Genomic DNA, 26,492 nt, shown 5'->3' on the forward strand with positions numbered 1-26,492 from the left:
TAAGAAAAGGTATGAAATTATGAATTCAAAACTAAGTAGGAAGCTTGGAAGAAGCCCCTGAGAATGAAGGGTTGTAAAGCTGAAGCTTCAATGACTTCACAGTAAATATGCCTCTCCTATCAATGCCTTCTTCCATAGGCACCTCGAGGGTGGAAAGACCCAGCTCCTGGAGAAAGCAGGCACTTCCTTCTTTCTACACTTTTTCTACACCTTTTCTTACTGGTGGTGATAAGAGGAGAGTGCTTTGAGCAGCTAGAAAAATACAGTCTGAATATTCAAAATGATAACATCAAAGGGAAGATTCCATGGGCTTTTATTTTCTTAGCAAGGTGAGGGTGTGTGCAGAGACAAGATAGGAGGGAGTTAATGAATCCATTCATTCAGTGAAGCTTAATGTCTCTTAAAGAAAGGACAGTTTTGCATTTTTTTCTTATTTATTTAATAATTTCAAGTTTACAAAACAGGAGAAAAACTAGTTCAAAGAGTTTGCATATACTTGTCACTCAGTTTTTCCTGATGTTGACATCTAGCATGTTGACCATATAGCAATTCTAGGAAATTAACATTGATGCTATACTATTACTTGATCGACAGACTACTCATTTTTTTGCCAACTGTCACAGGTCACAGGTCCAGAATGCAATTTAGGAACCCACAATGCATTTACTTGTCAGGTCTCCTAGTGTCCTGTTATCCGTGACATTTCCTCAGTCTTCCTTTGTCTTTCATGATCTTGTTATTGGAGAGTACTAGCGAGTTACTTTGTAGAATGGCTCTCAATTTGGGTTTATCAATATCTTCTCATGATTAATTCAGGATGTGTATTTTTGGAAAGAAAGTCATAGAAATGATGTTCCCTTTCTCCTGCATCATATCAAGAGGTATATGATATTGATATGTCTTATTATTGGCTGATCATTTAAAGTGACAGTTGTTAGGTTTCTCCGCTGTAAAATTACCATTTTCCCATTTAAACTTATACATTCCTTGTGGGGAAACCCTTTGGGACTCTGCACACATACAATTTCTCATCATGCTTTCACCCACTACCTTTAATACCTATTGATGAGTCTTACCTGTAGATAATTACTGCTGTGGTGTTGGCCAAATGGTGATTTTCTATTTCCATTATTCTGTCTACATTTATCAATTTGAATACTACGGTAAGAATGAACTGTCCCTTCTAGAATAGAAACTTTTAAAAGAAAAAAAAAATAGGGGCGCCTGGGTGGCTCAGTCGGTTAAGCGTCCGACTTCAGCTCAGGTCACGATCTCGCGGTCCACGGGTTCGAGCCCCGTGTCGGGCTCTGGGCTGATGGCTCAGAGCCTGGAGCCTGCTTCCGATTCTGTGTCTCCCTCTCTCTCTGCCCCTCCCCCGTTCATGCTCTGTCTCTCTCTGTCTCAAAAATAAATAAACATTAAAAAAAAAATTTTTTTAAATAAAAGAAAAAAAATATATAAAAATTGAATTACCCCCAAACCGACACAGTTGATGTATCTATAAAATAGCACCTCTCTGTGCCAACCAATTTTTTGATGATGTGAAAATTCTGATCCTTTCTCTTTCAACCTTCTGGTGGCATTTCAAGATTCTTCAGCAGCTCCACTGCAGTAAAGAAGAGGGCATGAGCAAAACACAGCACAGAGAAATGTCATCAGTTTCCCTTTAGCAACTATGGTTTATAATGAGAGAACTTTGAAACAAATGGGTGACTTTTCTTACAAATGTCTATTAACCAAACTTGGCCAACCTGTCCCATTCATGTCTTTTTCTGGTCCAGAATTGAATTCAGCAATGCACACTGCATTTAGTTGTCATGTCCGGGTTGGTCTGACCCACTGAAAGGATCAACATGATGCAACTGCCTGACAAAAGGCCCCACAGGCTGGACACCACTGACACCTTGTATCTGATAATCAGATCTCCCTGCACAGGGACCTCCATACCTATACTGGACCTCCTCCGTGCCTTTACTTCTTTTCAGCCCTGGCCCTGCCTCACCTCACCCCCTCCAGGTCAGTGGAAGATCTAATTTCTCTAGTTCCAGACTGAGGCTGTCCTCTTAACTTTCATTCTTCAAATCATGTCCTCCCAGTTAGAACAGGACAGACCTCCTCTTTCCCACTGTAGTGTGTCCAGATCGCAGACAGGAGCCAGGTACCAGCCATCTTCGCCCCTTCACATCTACAAACAACAGAGACAACTGCAGAGCTGATCTAACATACTAGCTTTAGATGGAAACTTCAGTCATGCAAACCATGTGAAGAAAGATAAACAGCCAAGAGGAAATTCTGTGAAAGCAAAGGGTAGATATTCATTCTAGGAAGAGATGACCAAGCTGTTACCGAAATCAGGGCATGCTCTCACCCAGTACACAAGTCCTCACCAATCCTTTCTCCCGCATGTGCTAAGCAGAAGTTTAGGCCTATATCACACTCTGCTGGAAAGGGTAAGAAGCAAAACAATGGTTAATCACTTCCCAGAGAAATCACTCTGGCATTGACATCCCAACCCAGGAGGAATCCTGATTTATTACGCGGGAAGAAAACTGGAGGCTGACAAAGGAGCTACCTAGACCCCTTCTGAGCACCGATGGGATGGAGAGGTGTACTGAGGCGCACTCCTCAAGCAGGCATGCCTCAGAGGACCAGAAAACCACCTGGAGAGGATTAAGGAAGGAAAAAGTCTTCAGAGGAAAAGGTCAGAAAGTGGCTGGAAAACCACATTACACAGCTCCCTTACTTCCCAGGTATATACTCTACAAACGGTCTTTAAAATCACTGAAACACCAGAGTATAACGTCAAATCCCATGGGCTTCCAATTGAAATCTTTACTTAACTATACAATCACTAAAAAGAAGTCTATATGTATTATTTATTATTGGAATCTGAAACCCTCTAAATTACACTTCAATGGGCTGTCAACATTTACTCAAGGTTTGCACCACCAGGTGTGAAACTTACATCCAAAATGAAATGATTGTGTGATGAGGTGAATCCAACCCACTCCCTGATATGACACCATTGTTCCTCTGACTATCCAACCCAAACTATAAATATTTCATAAAAGAAAGTAATTAGAAAGGTAGTTCAGCACCTAAGCTCTGTTACTGGAACTCTGAGCTAAGCAATAAATTTATTATTCTTAAATTCATTTTTATGACCAGATTTTCAAAGCCTGTCTAGACTCTACAAGAGCAAAATACTTAAGCAATGTCAATGTGTAGGACTCAATTCTTCAAATCTTAGAGTGATCAAGACTATGTTAGGCCCTCAAAGCATTAAATATCCAAATGGTATTTATTTCAAGATACTCACAAGACATAACCCCAAGGGCTGGTATAAGATATCTAGATCTGCATTCTTACCAACAGGTAAAAGAAAATCCCCATCATCATGTAGTAAAGACAGGAAGAGAAAACAACACAACAGAATTTAAAAACTGGTACCAACAGACTACTCCGAATTTAAAGTAAATGTTTACCTCCAAATTTATAAAGAAACTCCTCAGTAAACCGATTTCCACTTAAAGGGGTTTCCTCATCTGTGCATTAAGAATCAGCACAAATTTGAAATTATACAGGGGCTCTCAATCCTCCTCATTAATTCACTTTGACCAAGCATCCATGGACACATCACACTACGGTAGAAACTAAACATCTTTGATCCAAACTGCAAACACTCTAATGAGGTCGGAACGCACCCCTGTGACTCACACCCCGGATAGCTCTACCAACCTATTTTTCCACAAGCACCCGCTCTGTTCATTAGCTCTGCACTAAAACAGAAGACAACAACGCCCGAGTCTGTACTGATTTCCATAGTTGTTACTAAGTAAATACCATTTTGGTGAATAAAATTAAACTAAACCCACATTCTTGAAATGACTTCTTTTCCTTCCCTGAAATCTTATTAACATAACGCTGCCAGAAAATTAATCAACACTATACATTTGTTAAATGATTAATAAAAACAGTGATCATAATAATAAATTCCAACTTGAGACTATTTCTCATTCAAAACAGGTCTATGAGTTCTGTTTGGATTTTCCTGCCAGCATAAAAAAAAAATGTTTATAAATGTAGAGACTGTTTATAAATGCAGTACCTTCTATTCTACTATAGAGGTTAGATAATATTCCACAAAGGAGTGATTTCTACCAATTGGTTTTTCCATTTTTTCCATCTTTTCCCTAAATTAAACTTAATATACACATAAATGGTGCCAAGACTGAAAGAAAAAAAAAAAAACTTAGGAAACAAAACAACCTTTTCAATACCAAGCTTAACATGGGAAAAGGCTAGGTGGATAATTACAATTTACATCTGCACAATAAACTGCCAGAGTTTTTCAGCCGACTAAATGCTACTCTAGTTCATTATATAGCCATGCTACAGACAAAGGCCATTTTTTTTCCTCAGAATTTCAGTTTCTGTGACATAAAACCACCAGGAGATTTGAATGTTATCCAATAGTATTTTAAAACTTTGTAGAAAAATACTTTCATCTTGTGTCTGGAAGTCTGTACCACTTATGCTAATGATCACCAGTGAAAACTAAGGCAAAGATATTTTCTTATGTAAGGGGATTATGGTATAGATGTGTGTGTGTGTGTGTGTGTGTGTGTGTGTGTGTGTGTGTGTTTGCATGCATCTCCATCCCAGGAGCAGACTAGAGAGGTTAACACTGACATTTCATTAGGATGTGCCAGTGGAATTCTAGGAGGTTCTACAGAGTTAGGCTGTACACTGAATGATTCAGCGCTTCTTTGGGCTCTATGGAAAGAGGTGGGAGATTTTGTGTATTCTTGTACTTTCACGTTAACCTAAAATACATGCGTACACACACACACACACACACACACATAATATGAGGCCCAAAAAGATGATCCGGTCATGACATCTGACATTTTAATCATTGTGATTTCCTGTTCCAGGGTAAGAACTGTGCAACACACTATAAGCTCACTCAGCAGAGGGAGACAAAATAATAATAGCTTAACTGCTTGTTGTGAGTCCCAAAGCTAAGAACAGTAGGTACAACTGACCCCACTGAGAATGGTGCTGGACTCAGCATCTAGCAAAGCTAGTTCTTCACCCTTACCCCACTGTCCATCCCTAGATGTAGTCTATTAAAGCAGGGTGACAGGTTGGCAGAGAGTTGCAGGCCCAGAAGTGGGGCATTCTGTTCCTATGTTGCTTCCTCCTTATGTGAGGAGAAGCAGGTTCTACAGGGGTCAGGAGAGAACTCCAGTCAGGTGAGCAGGGCCCTTGGTACTCATGACGCTCAAGTGGTTAGAACCTCAGAATTTCTCAGTCACATGCTTATCCACTACAGCATTCTCTCCTTTGCCATCTACCCAATCTACTCCCTTCAATTCCAAGTCCTTTTTCCTTAAGGAATGGTCAGCAGTTCTTGAGGAAAGAAGAAACTCACTCTCTTCCCTCTCAAATATAATTCATATATCAGGGTTAGCCAGCTGCCTTGATGGAGACAAACAGTCAAGAAAGACAAAGGCAATCAGAAGCCCAGCCCTGACACCCAAAGCACAGGAAGAGAGGGTTAGGGACTCCATGATTCAGAAAGAACTCATTTTTGTGTGGCACCTGTTGAGGAAAACTCCACGAAAGGTGAGCGACACAGAGCTGAACGTGCCAAATGTGTCATCTGGCCACCGTTATCTTTAAGGAAGCAGAAGAACTCAAGCCCAGAGAGAGAAGAAAACACTGTGAAAAACTATAAACAGCTTATTTTTTAATAATAAAAACATGTGCTTTATCAGAAACACAAACCAGGTAAAAAAGGAAACAAAATGTCTTTCATGTATTAGACAAATACATACTGAAGCCTTTCTCTGGGTCAGACACTGTTCTGGGTGCACATAATCCAGCAGAGGAACCAGAGTAACAAGATCTCCACTCTTAGAAAGCTGAAGTTTAGTTGCAAAAAAAAAAAAAAAAAAAGCAAATAAGAGATGGTTTCATAGAGTGATGTGTGCTATGCACCAACATGACAGAGTGATAAATAGACACTTGGATAAGGAGAAGTCTCTATTTTAGATAACATAGTCGGAGGCCTCTCTGAGACTGAGTCATTAATTCAAAGATTTGCGAAGAATCAAGACAGAGGGCAGGACACTTGCAGAGTCTGCCATAACAGCCTGCCCGCATTCCTGTAAACTCTCATTAAGCTCCCCCTCTTCACAAAAGCCAACAACACAAATCCTCTGCCTTTAAACTTCCACGTGTAGCAGGCAGCACCAACATGGTGACACAGCAAGGGCACCCCCAAACACCCACACAAACACCAATGGGAAGAGTCCATGACGATTTCTATAAAGTCCCCTTCGTACTTGAGTGTGGGAAGCAACGTTCTGGGGACAGGACATATAATAAGCGATGGAATAAGAAAATGTCTGACACATCCATGATTCACATTTGCACCCTGCAGAAATTACTCTCATCACATCTAAGCACTTAATTGCACATATTTGTTTCATGTTTTCATCCATGGTTAGAACGTTCATTCATTGACAACAGGAAACTTAATCTGTTTGAATCTGAATCTTGAGCTTCTTGTACAAGGCCTGGCACATAGAGTCCATTAATGTCTGTTGAATGAATGGGATGAGGAGTAGACAGACAGGTTAATGACAGTTTGTGAAGGTTGGAATGGACAAGGCTATGGAACTGGACTTCTTTCTGTAGGTATGGGGACCATCAAAGGTTTCACAATTCACAACAAACCTTAAGGATGACAAAAATGAACTTAACCTACCATTGAACCCGGAAGCCTTCCCATATAAAGCCTATATTGGTAGTGCTGACAGCTGCTGCTGATGTTGTTTAAATGAAGATGTGGCTTTTTGTTTCCTTCGCTGAGGAGACATATATTAATTACAGTGCTTTTTAAGACATGAAACACGGTTTTAAAAGCTTGATAATCACTTCTACTAAAGGTTTCCTGCTGTGATTGTCAAATATAAGTCTTCACCCATTCCTTGTTACCCACCCCCCTGCCATTACCTCTTCCACATTGAATCAGTCAATCCATATGTATCTATTGTCTTCTTCCTCTGTGCACAGCAAGGAGCATTGTGTGAGATAACATATTCTTCACACATCAGAATCATAAAGTCGCTTTGAATAGGGGAAGAAAGTTTATGGCATTTTTGTCCCTACTATACTTTATTATCTAGTCCAACTTTTTCTCAACTCATCTTAAAAACCTAGTTCAATCCAGGTAACGAGGTTGCTGCTGGAAGCGCTCAGATGATAACCTGGGTTTCCTGGCTTCAGGTCATCAGGCTACCATACTTCGTCCTTATTTCCAAGGATGCCTAACACAAGTATCCAACACTTCTAAAACTCAATCCATTCCTTCAGATTAATTAACCCATTCTATACCCCACCATTGTAACTACTTTCATTTCTGTTTGTGTACCCAAGTGTACCTCTCCAATCTTTACTCCCTTTTCAGGCCTCAGCCAGATGTCAGGGCAGTATGTTCATGGAAGCGTGGAAGCCATCTAGAGAGCCAGCCCCCTACAGAGGAGCTCTGTTCACCAGCAGGAACTCTGGCATTGCAACAGATGCAACACTTTGGCAGCCAGAAATAACACAGATGTGGCCACACATCTTTAAGCATACAAGACACTGAGATTAGATAAGTGTCTTTATATTAACAAAAATGGAGCAGAGACAGTGGAAGCCCAGCCAATAAAATAGATCCATTCGTTTAAAAGATCCATCCCAAGTACAGAATGGAGTAAGTTCAGATATGTACTGGACATTCTTGAGATTGCCAATCTCAGTCATATCCTGATAAATCCAAAGCACTCAACTTTGTTGGATTTACAAAGTTTAATTATGTATGCTATAAGGGGTTGTCTCCCTTTGAAAAAGAAAATTAGAAGAGGTAACTTAATCACCATCTTTAATAGTCTAATGGGTTATCATGAGGAAGATAATGAAAAGTAGTTGTCCAGCTCAAAGATGTCAAACCAAAAATTAAATCATCAGAAAAAGCAAGAGACGTCAACAAGCATAGCAAAGGTCCCTTACACTATGCTATTTTTAATTCATGTTATTTGCTAATGATTTAATACCACCTCATTTCATAAAACACTAGTTTGGAAATCAGAGAGCTAAGACACATAAAAAAGACATCACTGTACACAGAGAAATCAGAAACCCATCAAGAGAGGGGAAGCCACAGCTCTCTAAAGGAAGGGGACCCATGGGACAAGGCTGCATATTCTTGGGAAACTAACAAATGAAGAAGTTCTCCAACATTTCTACAGATTTCCATTTACTGCACCCAGAGTCATTTCCTTAAGCAGAATGCATTTATCTCTGTAAGACAGAAAACCATAATTTAATTAAAGTTAAAATGAAAAACTTAAAGATCTGCTACATTATTAGATCCTTTTGAAAGAGTTAAACGTTCCCATGCTCAGATCTCCTCTCTTCCTGTGCTTCAAGATAAGTGTTGGGAGATTTATGTGCCATGAATTTCCAATTACCCATCTCCACCAGCTGGGCTGTCAATCACCACTTGTCTTATCCTGGATGTCTTCACCACCCCCATTTCCTTGTTGTGCACACAAAAACAAGCTTACTCTTCCAAAAAGAGCTTACCACCAGGAGGCATATGCTCATTTTTTATGTCCAGCTTCTGCTGGACAGAATTTCTAACTCAAATCACTGCCATCCCATCGTTCCAACATATTCAAATAAAGCAAGCGTTACCACAGATTGTGAACAATTTAAGATTTCAAAAGAAAATTTACATCATGCATCTTTCCAGCGTCCACTGAAGCAGAATTGATGAGCTCTCAAGAGCAATCCACCTCCCCCCTTTGACATCTGGAAGCAGGTGGGAGAATTCTAAATGATAACTACACTCCAATGCCAGCAGAACACAGAAAACAGTATGTTTGCAAATGCATGCTTACATACCCGTTGCGAATTTGGAAGGAAAAAAAATAATGGTGGATGCTCTCCACTGCTCTTAGCCACAGGTTTTGTCTAGAGAGTGGACATTTAAAAAGTAAAGTATCAAAGACTCTAAGAATCTAAAATGTCTCATCATCAGTAATGCCATTAAATATCTGAAGAATAGGGGCACTTGGGTGGCTCAGTTGGTTAAGTGTCCGACTTTTGATCTCAGCTCAGGTCTTGATCTCAGGATCATTGGGTCAAGCCTGCACTGGGCTCCACACTGTGCATGAAGCCTACTTAAACACACACAACACACACACGTGAAGAATAAGTGACAGAGAATAAGTGAGAGTTGTCATTCAATGGTCAGGATTATAGTGATGAGTCTTGATGGTACAAATTCATTTCTTGTGATTGCATCCAAAGCATATACTTTAGTTGATAAACACTGAATACTTACAGTGTAAAAGGCTCTGTATTACATGCTAAGGGGGATACAAAAATAATACAACTCCTCTCCTATAAAACGTTTGTAGAGATATGTACATAAATACTTTCAATAAAAGAAAAAACTGGCATCAAAATATCAGCAAAATATCATGAGACTTCAGGGACAAGATGTTGCATCTGCCTGAAGAAGGGACAGGGATTCAAGGAGAGCTTCATGGAGGAGAAGGATTTGCCACTGGTAAACTACATTTGGTCAACTACTCTTCCAGTGCTGTAGACCATCCAGTCTTTGGTTGCTCCTCATACTTGGTGTTGCTTGTTTCTGGAGAACAGGTCAGAAACAAGATCACTAAAATTCAAGCTTCAATTTTGTTGCCCATTTGAAGTCTGGGTAATTTTGATGCATACAGAATATTCCATTACTAAAACAAAAGCGAGGGACCACTTAGTATGCACTGCTCTGGATCATTGAGTGGTCTAAATATTTAGCATAGGAAGCACATTCAAATCCAAGAACGAAGTCAGAACCTTCTTTCTAGGTTCTGAACCTGGAGAATCCTATGGCCTTGGGACTGTCATTATTCAGGACAGTATGTGTAATGGAGCTATCCCTTTGCACACCATCCTAACAAAGAGGTCGCTGACAAAGTACAGAAAGCACGCTAACCACTGAGATCACCTCCATTTCATGCTGGGCTTCAAAACATCTATTAACTATTTCATCCATTTACACCACTGATTGTTAAAGGCCCATGAAATACATGGGCTATGACAAGTTGGGCCTGATAGCAGTCAACCAATAGCACGTTCTTAAACTTGCTTCCCGTCCCTTGGTCATTAGATAGATTGTGCACCCCAGCATTGCTGGTGCTGTGGAGATACTCAGGGACCAAGATCTCTGATTGACCCTCCACTAGATATGCAGCTACCACAAAAACCAATGTTTAGTGAGCCCTCTCTGTGTACTTGGTAGGATAAAGTGCTTTAGGCACAGTCTCATTGTAACCATTATGCAATCCTTAAATGCATATCTTATTCCACAATTTCTTAGAGGTAGAAACGAAGCCAGGATAACATTTAGTAGCTTGCTTAGGCCATGCACCTGCTAAGTATAAAAGTCAGGATCTGAATTCACTTCTTTCCAATCCACAGCCTATGGTCTTAACCACAGCTCTGTGCTACTTCCCAAAGACTACAATTCTGAATTTTTAACTCAGCAGATACTGTCAAAACTGTGGGTCTAGAGCTGAACAAAAATATCTCGATTACATCTATATACTCTGCGTCTGCCTCTGACCACTGAACCAGGAGAACCACTGACATGGCCTTCTCCCTCTACTCCTTCCTTCCTAACCCCACATTTGCCAGGAACAACTGCACCAGACCAACATCCAAGCAACCAAACCTGAACTTGATCTGATAGGTTGGTAGCTCTCAACCGTGACTGCCCATTAGAATCTCATGCCTCAGAAAGTCTACCAGTCCAGGGTGGGACCTGGGTTTTTAAAAATATCTAACGTAATTCTCTTGTGCATCCAAGAATGGTAATTATTGTGTTGAAAGAAACAAAGTCAAGGGTTTGAGAGGCCCCTTCTTTCCACAGGCAGCACAACAGCTGGCTTCATCTCCTACTTTTGTGGAACATATTAATATATATCTCCACTGACAATGGATTGCTCTCTCAAGAAGAGAACAATTTCCCAACTGTAACCCAAAATTTAAACAGGAAGGAGACAAAGAGTCTTCTTTTCAGAAGACTAAAATAACTGGTCATGTTGGGAGATGCTTTTTCCAACTGAGAAGATGCATTTTGCTTGACGCTGCATCCATAATACAGTGAAAAAACTGTTTTTAGATACTGCCCAGCCCGGGATGCCAAACATATAACACTACTGTCCATTGCTCAACTCCTGCCCCTGGCCCACAGTGACACCACTAATCTAGTACAGCCTCCCGGCTAAGTCTGAAGGCAGCCGTAGAAACCTTTAATGGAGGTACTCCTAACAGCCTTAGAACCAAGTTTGTGTATGAGCTGAACAGTATTTTCCATCCCTGTGCTAGCTTACACACATCTCCAAGTGAAGAATTATTTCATTCTACCTTGTACCCACTATTTCCACTTAGAAGAGTTTATGTCAAGTAGTAAATGCTCAGTAAATGTGAGTTGAATGAGTAAATGAGACAGTGACCCAAGAAATGCATTTTACAGAAAATCTCCGGCACTGTGATGTTCTTTTCTTAGCAAGCTAAGATTTCAGGTTTGCTCTCACAAGGTGATCAGAAAGACCTTGAGAGAAGAAGCCATGCTTATGGCCCCTGAATAAAGCAAGCAAACTAAAGTACGAGGGATCAATAGGGATTGACAGAGATTATGCAAGCTCTACTAAATACTTGAATTTAGAAGAGAGATACAGACAGGAGTACATGCCTGGAATTAACATCATCATGACCACCGGACTCCAGGCTCTGCATTTTATTTATTCATATTTCACCTTTCCAAAACGGGTGGGGGGGACAATGTAGAGCATCTGTATGATTCACAAAATTTCATATAATCCAGCAAAATGATGTTAAATAGAACAAAATAAAAAAGAGGCAAAGACAAAACAAAGTTCTGTTTCTTTGTGCTAGCGGTAGACAGCAACATAGAATCAATGCTCGATTACGATACCCTCTTTTGCCTGAGATATACTCATCTCTCAAGGTGTAATTCACACATCTCTTCCCAATGGATATTCTACCTAATATATAGTCCTATGCGGGTTCACACTTAATTCCACTATAGCATGATGTGGCAATTGCTTGTGGATATTGTGTCGTCCCTTAGACCACTTAGCACAACAGCAGTAGATACCTAATAATGTTCGTTCAACAGGTGTTATGGACTGAATGTTGTATTTCCTCAAATTCATATGCTGAAGCCCTAATCCTCAGTGTGGTCATATTTGGAGATGGAGTCTATAAGTAAGTAAATAAGGTTAAATGATATCATAAGTGTGGGGCCCTAGTCCAGTAGAATTAGTGTCCTTGTAAGAAACACCAGAGAACTCACGATTTCTCTTCCCTCACCCTTCTGTCCTCTCCATGTACACTCATCAAGAAAAGGCCCCCGGGAGAACAAAGGAAGAAACAACCATCTGCAAGCAAGGAAAACGGCTCTCACCAGAAACCGATTTATCAAAACCTTTATCTTGACTTCTAGCTCTCTAGACATGTGACAGAATTAATTTCTGTTGTCTATGGTATTCTGTTATGACAGCTCAAGCTAAGACAGCAAGAAACTGATGAACATAATAATGTCATAGAAAAGCTACTTCATTAGAAATATGGATCTCTATCCAACTAGGCACTTTGAAGTAAGGGGCTGTGGTTAAGTTGGTTCAGTGTCCAACTCTTGATTTCGGCTCAGGTCATGATCTCATGGTTTGTAAGTTCGAGCCCAGAGTCAGCTCTGCACCAACAGCATGGAGTCTGCTTGGGATTCTCTCTCTCCCTCTCTGAGAGCCCCCTCAAAATAAATAACTAAATTTAAAAATAAGTGGTTATAGTCCAGTGCCTCATTTCCTCATCTCTAACATGGACAAGAGAGAATCTCCTTTATATACTGTTAGTAACACTACAAGAATCAGGGACTTTCTGAAGGATTAAACAGCTATATGAACACAGGGCTGTGTGGCACTATTGTTATCAAAAGAGCTGGGGTTCTCTCCTACATGCTCTGATACTCGGTCTCCAGTGGCTGTGAGCACTAGAATGGCTCCCAATCCTCTTCTTGAGGCTTCTCTCTACCCACATAGCCATTATTTCTTTCCTAAGAACTATAAATGTTTAATAACAAGGTTCTTCATTTTTCCACATTTTTGAGAAATAGTTAACATAAATCGCTTTATAAATTTAAGGCATAAAGATGCCTCAAAACATGAAGATTTGATGTACATATATTGTCCAATTGTCACAATAGGTTCAGCTAACATCCATATTCTCATACATATAAAATAAAAAGAAAATTAAGAAGAAAAAAAGAAATTTTTCCATGTGATAAGAACTCACAGTATTTACTCTCTTAACTTCCCTATATATCCTATAGCTCTGTTAACTATAGTCATCATATTGTACATTACATCTCTTGTACTTATTTATTGTAAAAGTGGAAGTTTGTATCATTTGACCCTCCTCCCCACTCTCTACCTCTAGCAATCAGAGTCTGATCTATTTTTGTCTATGAGTTTGGTCCTTTCCTTTTTTAGATTCTACATACAAGTAAGATCATATAGTATTTGTCTTTGTCTGACTTACTTCACTTAGCATAATGCCTTTGGGGTCCATCCATATTGTCACAAAATCCTTTCTTTATGGCTAAATAGCATTCCAGTGCGCGCGCGTGCGTGCGTGTGTGTGTATCAATTTCTTTATCCATTCATCTACTGATGGACACCTAGGCTGTTTTCATGTCTTGTCTACTGTAAATAATGCTGCTATGAACTTGGGGGTACAGACATCTTTTAAAGTCAGTGTTTCAGCAAAGGAAACAACCAACAAAACTAAAAGGCAACCAACGGAATGGGAAAAGATATTTGCAAATGACATATCGGACAAATGGCTAGTATCCAAAATCTATAAAGAGCTCATCAAACTCCACACCCGAAAAACAAATAACCCAGTGAAGAAATGGGCAGAAAACATGAATAGACACTTCTCTAAAGAAGACATCCGGATGGCCAACAGGCACATGAAAAGATGTTCAACGTAGCGCCTCATCAGGGAAATACAAATCAAAACCACACTCAGATATCACCTCACGCCAGTCAGAGTGGCCAAAATGAACAAATCAGGAGACTATAGATGCTGGAGAGGATGTGGAGAAACGGGAACCCTCTTGCACTGTTGGTGGGAATGCAAATTGGTGCAGCCGCTCTGGAAAACAGTGTGGAGGTTCCTCAAAAAATTAAAAATAGACCTACCCTATGACCCAGCAATAGCACTGCTAGGAATTTACCCAAGGGATACAGGGGTGCTGATGCATAGGGGCACTTGTACCCCAATGTTTATAGCAGCACTTTCAACAATAGCCCAATTATGGAAAGAGCCTAAATGTCCATCAACTGATGAATGGATAAAGAAATTGTGGTTTATATACACAATGGAATACTACGTGGCAATGAGAAAGAATGAAATATGGCCTTTTGTAGCAACGTGGATGGAACTGGAGAGTGTGATGCTAAGTGAAATAAGCCATACAGAAAGACAGATACCATATATTTTCACTCTTATGTGGATCCTGAGAAACTTCACAGAAACCCATGGGGGAAGGGAAGGAAAAAAAAAAGAGGTTAGAGTGGGAGAGAGCCAAAGCATAAGAGACTCTTAAAAACTGAGAACAAACTGAGGGTTGATGGGGGGTGGGAGGGAGGGGAAGGTGGCTGATGGGTATTGAGGAGGGCACCTGTTGGGATGAGCACTGGGTGTTGTATGGAAACCAATTTGACAATAAACTTGATATATTGAAAAAAAATAATAAAGTCAGTGTTTCATTTCCTCTGGATATAGTCCCAGAAGTGGAAATCCTAGAGAATATGTATGATTTTAATTTCAATTTCCATAATGACTAGTGATGTTCAGCATCTTTTCATGCACCTATTGGCCTTTCGTATATCTACTTTGGAGAAATGTCTGTTCAGGTCCTTTGCCTTTTTTTTTTCCTTTTCCTTTTCTTTACTTTTCTTTTAATTTTAAGTAGGCTCCATGTCCAATGTGGGGCTTGAACTCACAACCCTGAGATTAAGAGTCACATGTTCTACCAACTGAGCCAGCCAGACAACCTGCCCATTTTTTAATTGTTTTATTTTGATGTTGAATTGTATGTACTCTTTCTATGTTTTGGATCTTAACCCGCTGTCAAATTATCCCATTGGTTAATTTTTTATTTTGTTGCTTGGACTTTAGGGGTTATATCCAAAAATTATTACTAAGACCCATGTCAAGGAGCTTTATTCCTTCATTTTCTTCTAAAAACTTCACGGTTTCAGGTCTTACATTTAAGTCTTTAATCCATTTTGCATTAATTTTGTTAGTGGTATAAGATATTGTTCCAGTTTCATTCTTTTACATATGAATATCCAACTATTCCATCATTATTCATAAAGAGACTGTCTTTTCTCCATTGATTATTCTTATCTCTCTTGTCAAAATTAGTTGACCTTACATGCTTCAGTTTATTTCTGGGCTCTACATTCTGTTCCATTGGCCTATGTGTCTGTTTTTATGCCAGTGCCATATTGTTTGATGACTAAAGCTTTATAGTACTAGCTTGAAATCAGGGAGTATGATGCCTCCTTCCTTGTTCTTCTTTCTCATGATTTCTTTGGCTATTCAGGGTCTTTTGTGGTTCCATATAAATTTTTGGAGTGTTTTTCCTATTTCTATAAAAACTGCCATTGGAATCTTAATAGGGATTATATCTATACAATTGATTCTATAGATGGCTTTTCGTAGTGTTGACATTAAAACAATATAAACTCTTCAAATCTCTGAACAAAAGATATCATTCATTTATATGTGTCTTCTTTGCTTTCCTTCATCATTGTCTTATAGTTTTTAGAATAGAGATCTTTCACTTCCTTACTTCAATTCATTCCTAAGTATTTTGTTGTTTTTGATGCTACTGTAAATGGGATCAAGTTCTTTATTTCTCTTTCAGAAAATTCATTGTTAGTGTACAGAAAAACTACTGATTTTTGTATGTTAATTTTGTACCCTAAAACAATTCAATTCATTGAATAGATTTAACAGTTTTTGGTTGAGTCTTTAAGATTTTCTCTATATGAAATCATGCCATCTACAAATATAGACAATTTTATTTCTTCCTTTCCAGTTTTGATACCTTTTATTTTTTGTTCTTGCCTGATTGCTCTAGCTAGGACTTCCAGTACTATGTTGAATAGGAGTGGTGAGAATGGGTACGTACCTATGCTTTCTTCCTGATTGTAGAGGAAAAGCTTGCAACCTTTCAACAATGAGTATGATGTTAGCTGTGGGCTTGTCACATATGCCTTTTTTATGTTGACATGTATTCTTTTAATACCTAATTTGAGTTTTTATCATGAATGGATGTTGAATTTTATCAAATGCTTTTTCTATATCTATTAGGATGATCATATGGTTCCTTTCTTTCATTCTATTAATGTGATATATCATATTGATTGATTTTTGTATGTTGAACCATCTTCGCATCCCCAGAATAAATCCTACTTAACCACAGTGAGTGATCTTTTTAACATGCTGTATTCAGTTTCCTAGTATTTTATTGAGAAATTTGCATCTATATTCATCAGGAATATTGGCGTGTAGTTTTCTCTTCTAGTAATGTCCTTTACTGACTTTACTGTCAGGATAATGCTGGCCTTGTAAAATGAGTTTGGGAATGTTCCTTTCTCCTTGATTTAAGACTGATGTTAATTCTTTAAATGTTTGGTAAAATTTATCAATGAAACCATCTGGTCCCGGGCTTTTCTTTATTGGGAGATTTTTACTGACTCAATCTCCTTACCAGTGATCAATCTAATCATATTTTCTATTTGTTCCTGATTTAGTCTTGGTAGTTGTATATTTCTAAAAGAATTTCCATTTCTTCTAGGTTGTCTAGTTTGTTGTCATATAGTTGTTCATAGTAGCCTCTTATGATCCTTTGAATATCTGTGATATCAGTTGTAATGTCTCCTTTTTCATTTATAATTTTGTTAATTTGGGCCCTTTCTCCTTTTTCTGTGGCTAGCCTACCTAAGGGTTTGTCAATTTTGTTTATCATTTCAAAGAATCAACCCTAGGGGCACCTGGGTGGTTCAATGGGTTAAGCATCAAATTGGGCTCAAGTCATGATCTCACAGCTCATGAGTTTGAGCCCCGTGCTGGGCTCTGTGCTGACATCTTGGAACCTTGAGCCTGCTTTAGATTCTTGTGTCTCCCTCTCTCTCTGCCCCTCCCATCCTCACACTCTGACTCTCTCTCTGTCTCTCTCAAAAATAAACATTAATTTTTTTTTTTAATTCGAAGAATCAACTCTTAGTTTGGTTAAACTGTTCTAACGTCTTTTTGTTCTCTAGTCCATTTATTTCTGCTCTACTTTGTATTATTTCCTTTCTTCTACTCAGTTTGTTCTTTCTCTAGTTCCTAAAGCATACAGTTAAACTGTTTAATTGGGATCTTTTCTTGCTTCTTAATGTAGGTTATGAACATCCCTTTAATAACTGCTTTTGCTGGATCCCTTAAGTTCTGGTATCTTGTGTCTCCATTTTTATTTCAAGAAACATTTTTATTTCTATGCTAGCTTCTTCTCTGATCTATGGGCTGTTCAGTAGAATATTGTTTAATTTCCATGCATGGGTGAATTTTCCAGTTTTTCTCTTGTTGATTTCTAGTTTCACGCCACTGTAGTCAGAGAAGATGCTTCGTATGATTTCAATTTTCTGGAATTTGCTAAAACTTATTTTGTGCCTAACATGATATCCTAGAAAATGTTCCATGTGCATTTGAGAAGAATGTATATTCTGTTGCTAGACAGAATGTTCTGGAAATGTCTATTAGGTCCATTTGGTCTATACTGTTGTTCAAATCCACTGTTTCTTATTAATTCACTGTCTGGATTATCTATCCACTGTTGAGAGCAGGGTATTAAAGTTCCAAACTATTATTGCATTACTGCTTATTTCTCTTTTTGGAGTTTCTGCTTTATATATTCAGGTGCTCTGGTGGTGAGTGCATAAATATTTACAACTATTATATCTTCTTGATGTATTGACTTCTATATCATTACATAATAACCTTCGTTGTCCCTTTTTTTCCCACCATTTTTAATGTCTATTTTGTCTGATATAAGTATAGCTACCCCTGCTTTTCTTTAGTTACCATTTGTTTGAAATGTTTTTTTTTTTCCATCCCTTTACTCTAAGTCAATGCGTGTCTTTAAGGCTAAAGTGAGTATCTTGTAAGCTGAATACTGTTGGATCTTGATTTTTATATCCATTCAACCATCTTTTAATTAGATAATTTAATCTGCTTATTTTTTTAAATTTTTTTAATGTTTGTTTATTTTTGAAAGAGGGAGAGACAGAGCATAAGCAGGGGAGGGGCAGAGAGAGAGGGAGACACAGTTCTGAAGCAGCGTCCAGGCTCTGAGCTATCAGCACACAGCCTGACAGGGGGCTCGAACTCAAGTAGCACGAGATGACCTGAGCCGAAGGTGGATGCCTAACCAACTGAGCCACCCAGGCGTCCCTAATTTGTTTATGTTTAAAGTAATTATTGATAGGTAAGCACTTACTATTGCCATTTGTTTTTTTTTTTTTTTTCTGGTTGTTTTGTAGACTCCTTGTTCCTTGTTTCTTATCCTATTGTCTTTTTTGTGTGTTTTGATGTCTTTGGGTATCAGTATGCACTGACTTCTTTATCATGTTCTTTTCTGTGATTACTACAGGATTCTCCCTTGTGGGAAATATCTTACATAAAATAGGCTTACATAAAATATCTTAAACTTATAACACCCTATTTTAAACTGGTAGCAACTTCAATAGAATTCATATACTTTATACTTTTACTTCTCCTCTTCCTCATGTTTCTAAAATTTACATGTTTTTACATTGTACATCTAATAACAGATTATTGTATTTATGATTATTTTTGCTTTTTTTTTTTTACTTTTAAGCTAGACTTGTAAGTAAATTTTGCACCACTACTGCCATATTTCAGAATCTAACTATGACTATATATTTACCATCACCAATGAGACTTACACTACTTTTTGAAATATTTTTATGACGTTAGCTGGTGCTCTTTACTTCCACTCAAAGAATTAGCTTTAGCATTTCTTGTAAGGCAAGTCTGTGGTAATAAACTCCCTCAGCTTCCATCATTTACGAAAGTCTTTATCCCTCCATTTCTGAAGGACAGCTTTGCCAGAAATTGAATTCTTGGTTGCAATTATTTTCTTTCAATATTTTGAATATGTCATCCCATTTTCTCCTGGCCTGAAAAGTTTCTGTTGAGAAATCTGCCAATTTCTTATGGGGATTCTCTCATATATAACTTCTCTCTTTTGTCTTCCTGGTCTTAAAACTCTTTGTCTTTGACTTTTCATGACTGAATTATAATGTGTTTGGTGTAGCCTTATTCAGGTTCAATCTATTTGGCATCCTTTGGGCCTCAAGGATATGGATTTCCATGTCCATATACTTCACATAGAATTTCTGTCCCTTTTCTTCCTCTTCTCTTTCTGCAATTCCCATAACACAAATATTGTTTCTTTTTATTTTGGCCCATAATTCTTGTAGGCTTTCTTCACTTTTTTTTTTTTTTGTTTGTTTACTTATTCTGAGAGAGAGAGAGAGAGAGAGAGAGAGAGGGCACAAGCAGGGAAGAGACAGAGAGAAGAGGGGAGAGAGAGAGAATCCTGATCAGGCTCTGTGCTGTCAGCACGGAGCCCAGTGTGGGGCTTGAACCCACGAACTGTGAGATCACAACCTGAGCCAAAGTCAAGAGCTAGACCCTTAACTGACTGAGCCACTCAGGAGCCCCTCTTCACTCTTTTTGTTGTTGTTGTTTTCTCTGTTTGTTTCTCTGAGTGTATGGAGTCCTCCAAGGGTTATTTCTCATGTCTTATCCTCCAAGTCACCAATTCTTTTTCTGCAGAGTTGACTCTACCTTTGAAACTCTATTGAATTCTTCAGTTCATTTATTGTATTTTTCAACTCTAGGATTTCCTTTTTAGTGTTTGTTTGCTGGATGGTTGCTATTTCCTTGTCAAACTTCCTGTTTTGTTCATGCATTGTTTTCCTGATTTCTTTTAATTATCTGTGTTTTCTTATAGTTCCTTAAACGTCCTTTAGGGGATTATTTTGAATTCTCTGTCTGATCTCCATTTCTTAAAGGTTATTGGAGTTTCATTCGTTTCTTTTGGTGCTGTCACATTTACCTAATTTTTTGTGATCATTGATTCCTTGCATTGATACATGCACATTTGAGTAATTGGCCTCCTCTTTCAGTCTTTGTAGGTTTGCTTTGGCAGAGACAACTTTCTACCAGTCAACTCAGTTTGGGTTTCTCAGTGTGTCTGTTGGTAATATCTTTGGGACATGCCACTATGGTCTATTTTGGGGTGAGACAACGGTTTGAACTCTGAGGTTGGGGATGGTGGAGTGCACATCTGGCTGAGAACAGCTGGTTGGATGCTGGCTTGGTTCCCTACCCAAGTGAGGCTGTAGGATGGGCTCTACAGTAGGATGGATTCTCTGGTCAGGCTTACTAGATGGTCAGAACTGGGTACTATATTTAGTAATAGTTAGGTCTGTGCATTAGCTTCTCTGCCCTGGCAGGCAACATGATGGGACCCAAAGCCTGTTTGGGAGCCCAAATCAGGCCAGGGAGTGCACTTAATTAGGGAATTAAGTACAGATGAGGCCACTGATTTTGCTTTCCAGATGAGGGAAGCCATAAGTTTTGCTCTCTGTTCAAGTGCCACTGTACATCAGGCGATGAATGAGCAGCTTCCCAGGTGCTCTGGTTAGGTTCTCTGGTCAGAGAGGCTGTGTTCAGCAATGAGTGGAGCTATGAATTAGAATCCCTGCCCTCGTGCAGTTGGGAGAAGCCACTCTGAAGCCAGTAAAGGTCAAGCCAATCCATACCCCAAGTTCCTGGGCTGAACAGGGTCACTGGGTTGCTTTGCAAGTTACCAATTCTGCCTGCCCTTCTCTGGGCTCAAAAACTGCCAGACTCCACAGCTGCAAGAAGTTGTCATCAGTCCTTCTTGTCAGATGGGGCTGGAAGGCACTCTCTACAGGGAGTAGGGCTGTGATTCAGTTCCTTGTCTGGGTGTGGACACACCAAGATATAGGGCTTGTAAAACTCATCTTATTAAGGATCAGAATCAGGCACATCTGCACCCCGCCAAGTTCCCTGGTCAGAGTGAGCCCCCAATTTGGTTCTGCAAATGATCAAAGCCACTGGTTGGAATTCCTACTTGAGTACTTCAGGCATGAACTCAGTTTGCCAAGATCCAAGTGCTGGTTGTTATAAGCCTCTCCCCACCTCTCTGTCACAGTCAGACACCCAGTGGTGGTTCCTAGAGATTCCCCTGCAATCCCCATGGTGCTAGATCAGAGTAGTGGCTCCCACAAAGCAAACCCAATACTGGGGGACAGGGGTTGGTTGTCCCCCTGGGTTCTCTTTTCTTACTGGAGGAGCTGGAGATTCAGGGGACCTCTCTTTGCAAGGTGCTGCACTGGTCTGGGGAGGAAGAGATCAATGTGAAGCTGCTTCTCTTACCCTTCTAATGCACTCTGTCTGGGTCTCTGTAGTGCAGAGGATGCTGCAGCCTGACCCCATGCCCTAGGATTCTCTCCATGACATCCTGTTCCTGAACAGGAACTTGTTCGTAAGTTGTTCTTGTTAGTTGTTCGTAAGATGGGGAATGAAGTCAGGAACAATGTAGTTCACCATTTTGGTGACATCACTCTCTGGCCATTATTTTTCAATTGCTCAATTAAGAAAACTGATAGCTAATATGTTAAGTAAAAGGGTATGTACTGTATTTTCAAATTTGATAAGGAAAGAATTCTGTAACATCTCAGTCTCCAATTCAAAATGGTAACAGTGGTGATATGAGGGTCAGGTGGTTATGTGTATAATCAAAATCTGCTTCATCTACTCTGAATTTTCAACAAATAATTGCATTACTTTCGAATTAAGAGAAAGAAAAAAAAAAACACACAGGGTAAAGACTCTTGACATTCCAAAAGAAAAGGCTGAAATCCTGCCCAGCAACCTCCCAGAGGCAAGAACAGAGAGGAGGGTGGGCCACAGTGCAAGTGGAAGCCCTCATCCCTCCTCCAAGTCCTTCCCTTCATCTCTGCTCTCCATCCCTTCTCTCAGAAAACCAGAAAGGTCCTGAGAAATCACCTGCCACAGTTCCCAAAGTGTTTCTCTCTTCCATCAGTTCAGGTCACTGGAAACTGATTTAACTGAGAAGAGTTGAGGACATCCCAGGCCCATCATTGTGCCCTTCTTAAAATACCTCTGATTTCAGAGCACAGTGGGAAATGCTGGCCTGTGCACAAAGCATGCATCTAATCCATTGCCAGGTACACAATGGATACCATAAATGTCAGTGCCCTTCCTCCCTACCACCTCCCCACCACTTACAGGTCCCTTTTAAACGTTTACTTATTTATTTTGAGAGAGAAAGTGAGGGCAAGCAGGGGACAGACACAGAGAGAGGGAGAAAGAATCCCAAGCAGTCTCTGCTATCAGCACAGAGCCTGATGAGGGGCTCGATCCCATGAACCATGAGACCATGACTTGAGCTGATATCAAGAGTTGAACACTCAACTGAATGAACCACCCAGGTGCCCCTACATGTCCCTTTTAAATAAAAGTGTCATCTCAAGTGCATAAATGTTTGCCATATGTAGTACAGTCTAAAATCTTTTATACACACAGATATGCATGGACATAAACTAGGTTTGCTTAATAAATACTGTAGCATCTCCACACTGTGTTTTAAAACTATGCATGCTAATTTTCTAGAAGGCAGAAAATAAGTGTCACACAAATTAAGTTTCCTCACAGACAAAAGCAGCTGTTTCACCTCACTTACCATCCCCATGGTCATGTTCAACAGCCCTGGCTTTAGTCCTACCACTGGAGGTATGTTTAAAATTTGAGGGAAAATACACTGCTGGACATCTGGATTCATTAAAAAATAACCTAATCCCCTCTCTCCCTAAGGATAATATTGATAAACCCATATGATATAGTCACACACTTATGCTAAACATACACACTTAGCATATTTAACAATTATTATTCTGTTTATTATTAATCTAAAAATATGTTTAACCAACAGGCTCTGCTTTGATTACAGGCCATCGATATCTATTCATAAATACACTTGTTTGGGTTTCACATCCCTGGTTAAATTCTGCCTTGTAATAAACAAAAGGGATTAAAAGTTGGACCAAACTTTTGTATGATAGCATCCACATAAACTATTACTTACATAAATTAACATTTTGCTTCAGGGAATAAGCCATAAACATAAAAGCAAACCATGCTTCTGGTTTGTTGTTGTTGTTGTTTTTAGTGTTTATTTTTGAGAGAGAGAGAGACAGAGTGCAAGTGAGGGAGGGACAGAGAGAGAGGGAGACACAGAATCCTAAGCAGGCCCCAGGCTCCGAGCTGCCAGTACAGAGCCTGACACCAAGCTCGAACTAACAAACCGCAAGATCATGACCTGAGCCCAAACCATGCTAATGTTTAACTGTCCTTCCTTTCTCTTGAAAAAAATAACTGCAAATTTTCAATTGTATTCTCTCTGCTAGGCTGATTCTTTTGTTTTGTTTTTTTAAATTTTTTAATGTTTATTTATTTTTGAGAGACAGAGAGAGCATGAGCAGGGGAGGGGCAGAGAGAGGGAGTCACAGAATCCAAAGCACGCAGCAGGCTCTGAGCTGTCAGCACAGAGCCCTACATGGGGCTCAAACCCACAAACTGCGAGATCACGGCCTGAAACGAAGTCAGATGCTTAACCAACTGAGTCACCCAGGAGCCCCTCTGCTAGGCCTGAATCTTAGAGTGCAAATAGACTTTGCCATGGAGCATGGAGGGAAAGTTTAACGGGAGAGACGGCAGAGCATGCAAAGGTCCAGGGAGAGGAAGAGAACAATGTGGTAGAGAATTCATATGTCTTCTTCATGGCAGGAGCACTCATGGTAAGAGAAGTGCTACGCAATCTCTAAAATGCATTTCAGCTCTGAATTCCTGTGATTTCGGAGACCTGAATACACTGGGGTTTTCTCTGTGGCTCAGACCAGGAACGCAGAAATAATTTTTGGCCATCAGAGTAGAATATGCATTTAGACCAAATTTCTTTGTCCAGACAGAGGTAGTCTGCACACGCTATATCCCTGTCCAGGAAAGACAGAGACTCTGCGTTCCTTTTTCCATCTGGGTTTCTAACTAGCTAATGTCCCTCCCCTCCCCAGCCTGAAGCACACAGGTAGGCCCCAAGACTGAGGGTACAGATTGGATGCCATTCTAACTTAACTTGAGGACACACTATTCTCTCCTTGCCACCTCTCTACTCTTCTGGCTGGGTCTGATTTCCCAAGTGCAAGCATCAGGCTTCCCTAAAAACACAGAAGCACACGCCTGAGAAGAAAGGAAAGCGCCCCTCAGTGAACACCTGAAAACTCAATCCCTCCAACAGAGCAGAGTGGTTCGGATGCCTCCTGACTTTGCTACCTACTAACCTTTGAACTTGACGAGTTACTTAAACCTTTGAACTTCAGGGTCTTCATGTACAAAATGGAGAAAATATTCACCTACCTCACAGGTGTGTGGTGTGAGAGAGAGAGAGAGGCAGAAACAGAGACAGAAAGAAAGACAGACACAGACAGAGATAATAAAAAGCATTTAGCAAAGCATAACCCAGAGTAAATTCTCAGTAGATGTTAGATATTTTTTCTCGGGTCCCTGAAAAAGACAGCTGAGGGGGTTCAGCTTCTTATATATCTTTTCAAGTCCAAGCCTTTCAAGTGAGCATTTATAACGTCACTACAGTAATTATGTGAAAATTCTCTGATAAGTTGCACGAGAGAAATCACATTGGTGTTCCAAGGTGGCTGGTGTGCAGCTAAAGAAAGCCATATAAACTAAATCCATTCCTTGTGCTGGTAAGCTTAGAGTATCTCCCATTAAATACTAACGCCACAGAAAACAGAACCTTTGGGCCATGAAAAGGCAGATTTTGCTGGAAAGTATTGGTTCATTTATTCAATATACTGATGGCTTATTATGGGTCAAGCACCATTAAGGAGCTAGTGATACAGGATCAGACAAACAATAGATGATAATCTTTGTCCCCAAGGGGTTTCCATTCTAGTAGAGGGAGAATGAAAAGGAAGATAATAACCAAAAATATATGCTAATAAGGAGCATGGAAAGAGGGCAGTAAAAAGCGATAGGCAGCACTGTGGGCAGGTAACAATTTTCAACAGGCCATTCAGATAAGTCGTCACGGAGAAAGCCACATGGAATCAATATATGAAGGAGGTAAGGGAGTGAGCATGTACACATGTGAGGGAAGAGCACATCAGGCTGATTTAGCAAACGGCCCTCCAGTGGGAACAGGCTGGTGCACTCAAGGAATAAGAAGAAGGGCAGTGTGGCGAGAGTCAATGAGCTACAGAACGGCAAAGGTAAAATCTGCGAAAAACAAGGGACCAGATTCTGCAGAGGCCTTGTGAAGTTAGATAGGAAGCCATTAGTGTTTGGAGCAGAGGGAAGATACAATCGAACCAGTGTTTAGCAATATTACTGAGTGAAGTGTTAAAAATAGACCACAGCAAAGAAGTGATGAAGCAAGAAAACCAGTTAATTATATTGGCAATATATTACAATCGTATACAGTTAACTATTATATGATTAGAAATTTACAATGTATTATAGTATGTCTATATCATGGAGACGCTGAGGTGGAAGAAAGCTAGCACTTCCATTGTTGAGATGAGACAAAGAAGGTGGCAGAAAAAGTCAAGCATTTGGGGTAAAGACCTGGAGACCCATACTGGTATGTGAAGATTCAGATGCTCTTTAGGGATCCTATTTGAATGTTGAATAAACTACTGAGTACAGGAGTCTAGAGCATGAGAGAGTCAGGCTGGAGCTCTACATTTAGGATGCACAGATGAGATTAAAAGCCATGAGACTGGGGTGCCTGGGTTAAGCATCCAACTCCTGGTTTTGACTCGGGTCATGATCTCACATTTTTGTGGGTTCGAGTCCCACATCGGGCTCTGTACTGGCAGCTCGGAGTCAGCTTGGGATTCTCTCTCCCTCTCCCTCACTCTCTGCCCCTCCCCCACTTGTGCTGTCTCTGCCCCTCAAAATAAATAAATAAACTTAAAAAATAATAATCGTCTTTAAAAAAAAAAACACATGAGACTGGAAGAGATCACTATGTGAGTATGTCTTGTTTTAGAAGAGAAGGGGTTAGAGGACTGATCCCAGGGCACTCCAATGGTCAATGATAAGGGGACCAGGAGACACCAGCC

Source organism: Panthera tigris, chromosome D1 (assembly GCF_018350195.1).
Source record: "Panthera tigris isolate Pti1 chromosome D1, P.tigris_Pti1_mat1.1, whole genome shotgun sequence".
Taxonomy (NCBI): domain Eukaryota; kingdom Metazoa; phylum Chordata; class Mammalia; order Carnivora; family Felidae; genus Panthera; species Panthera tigris.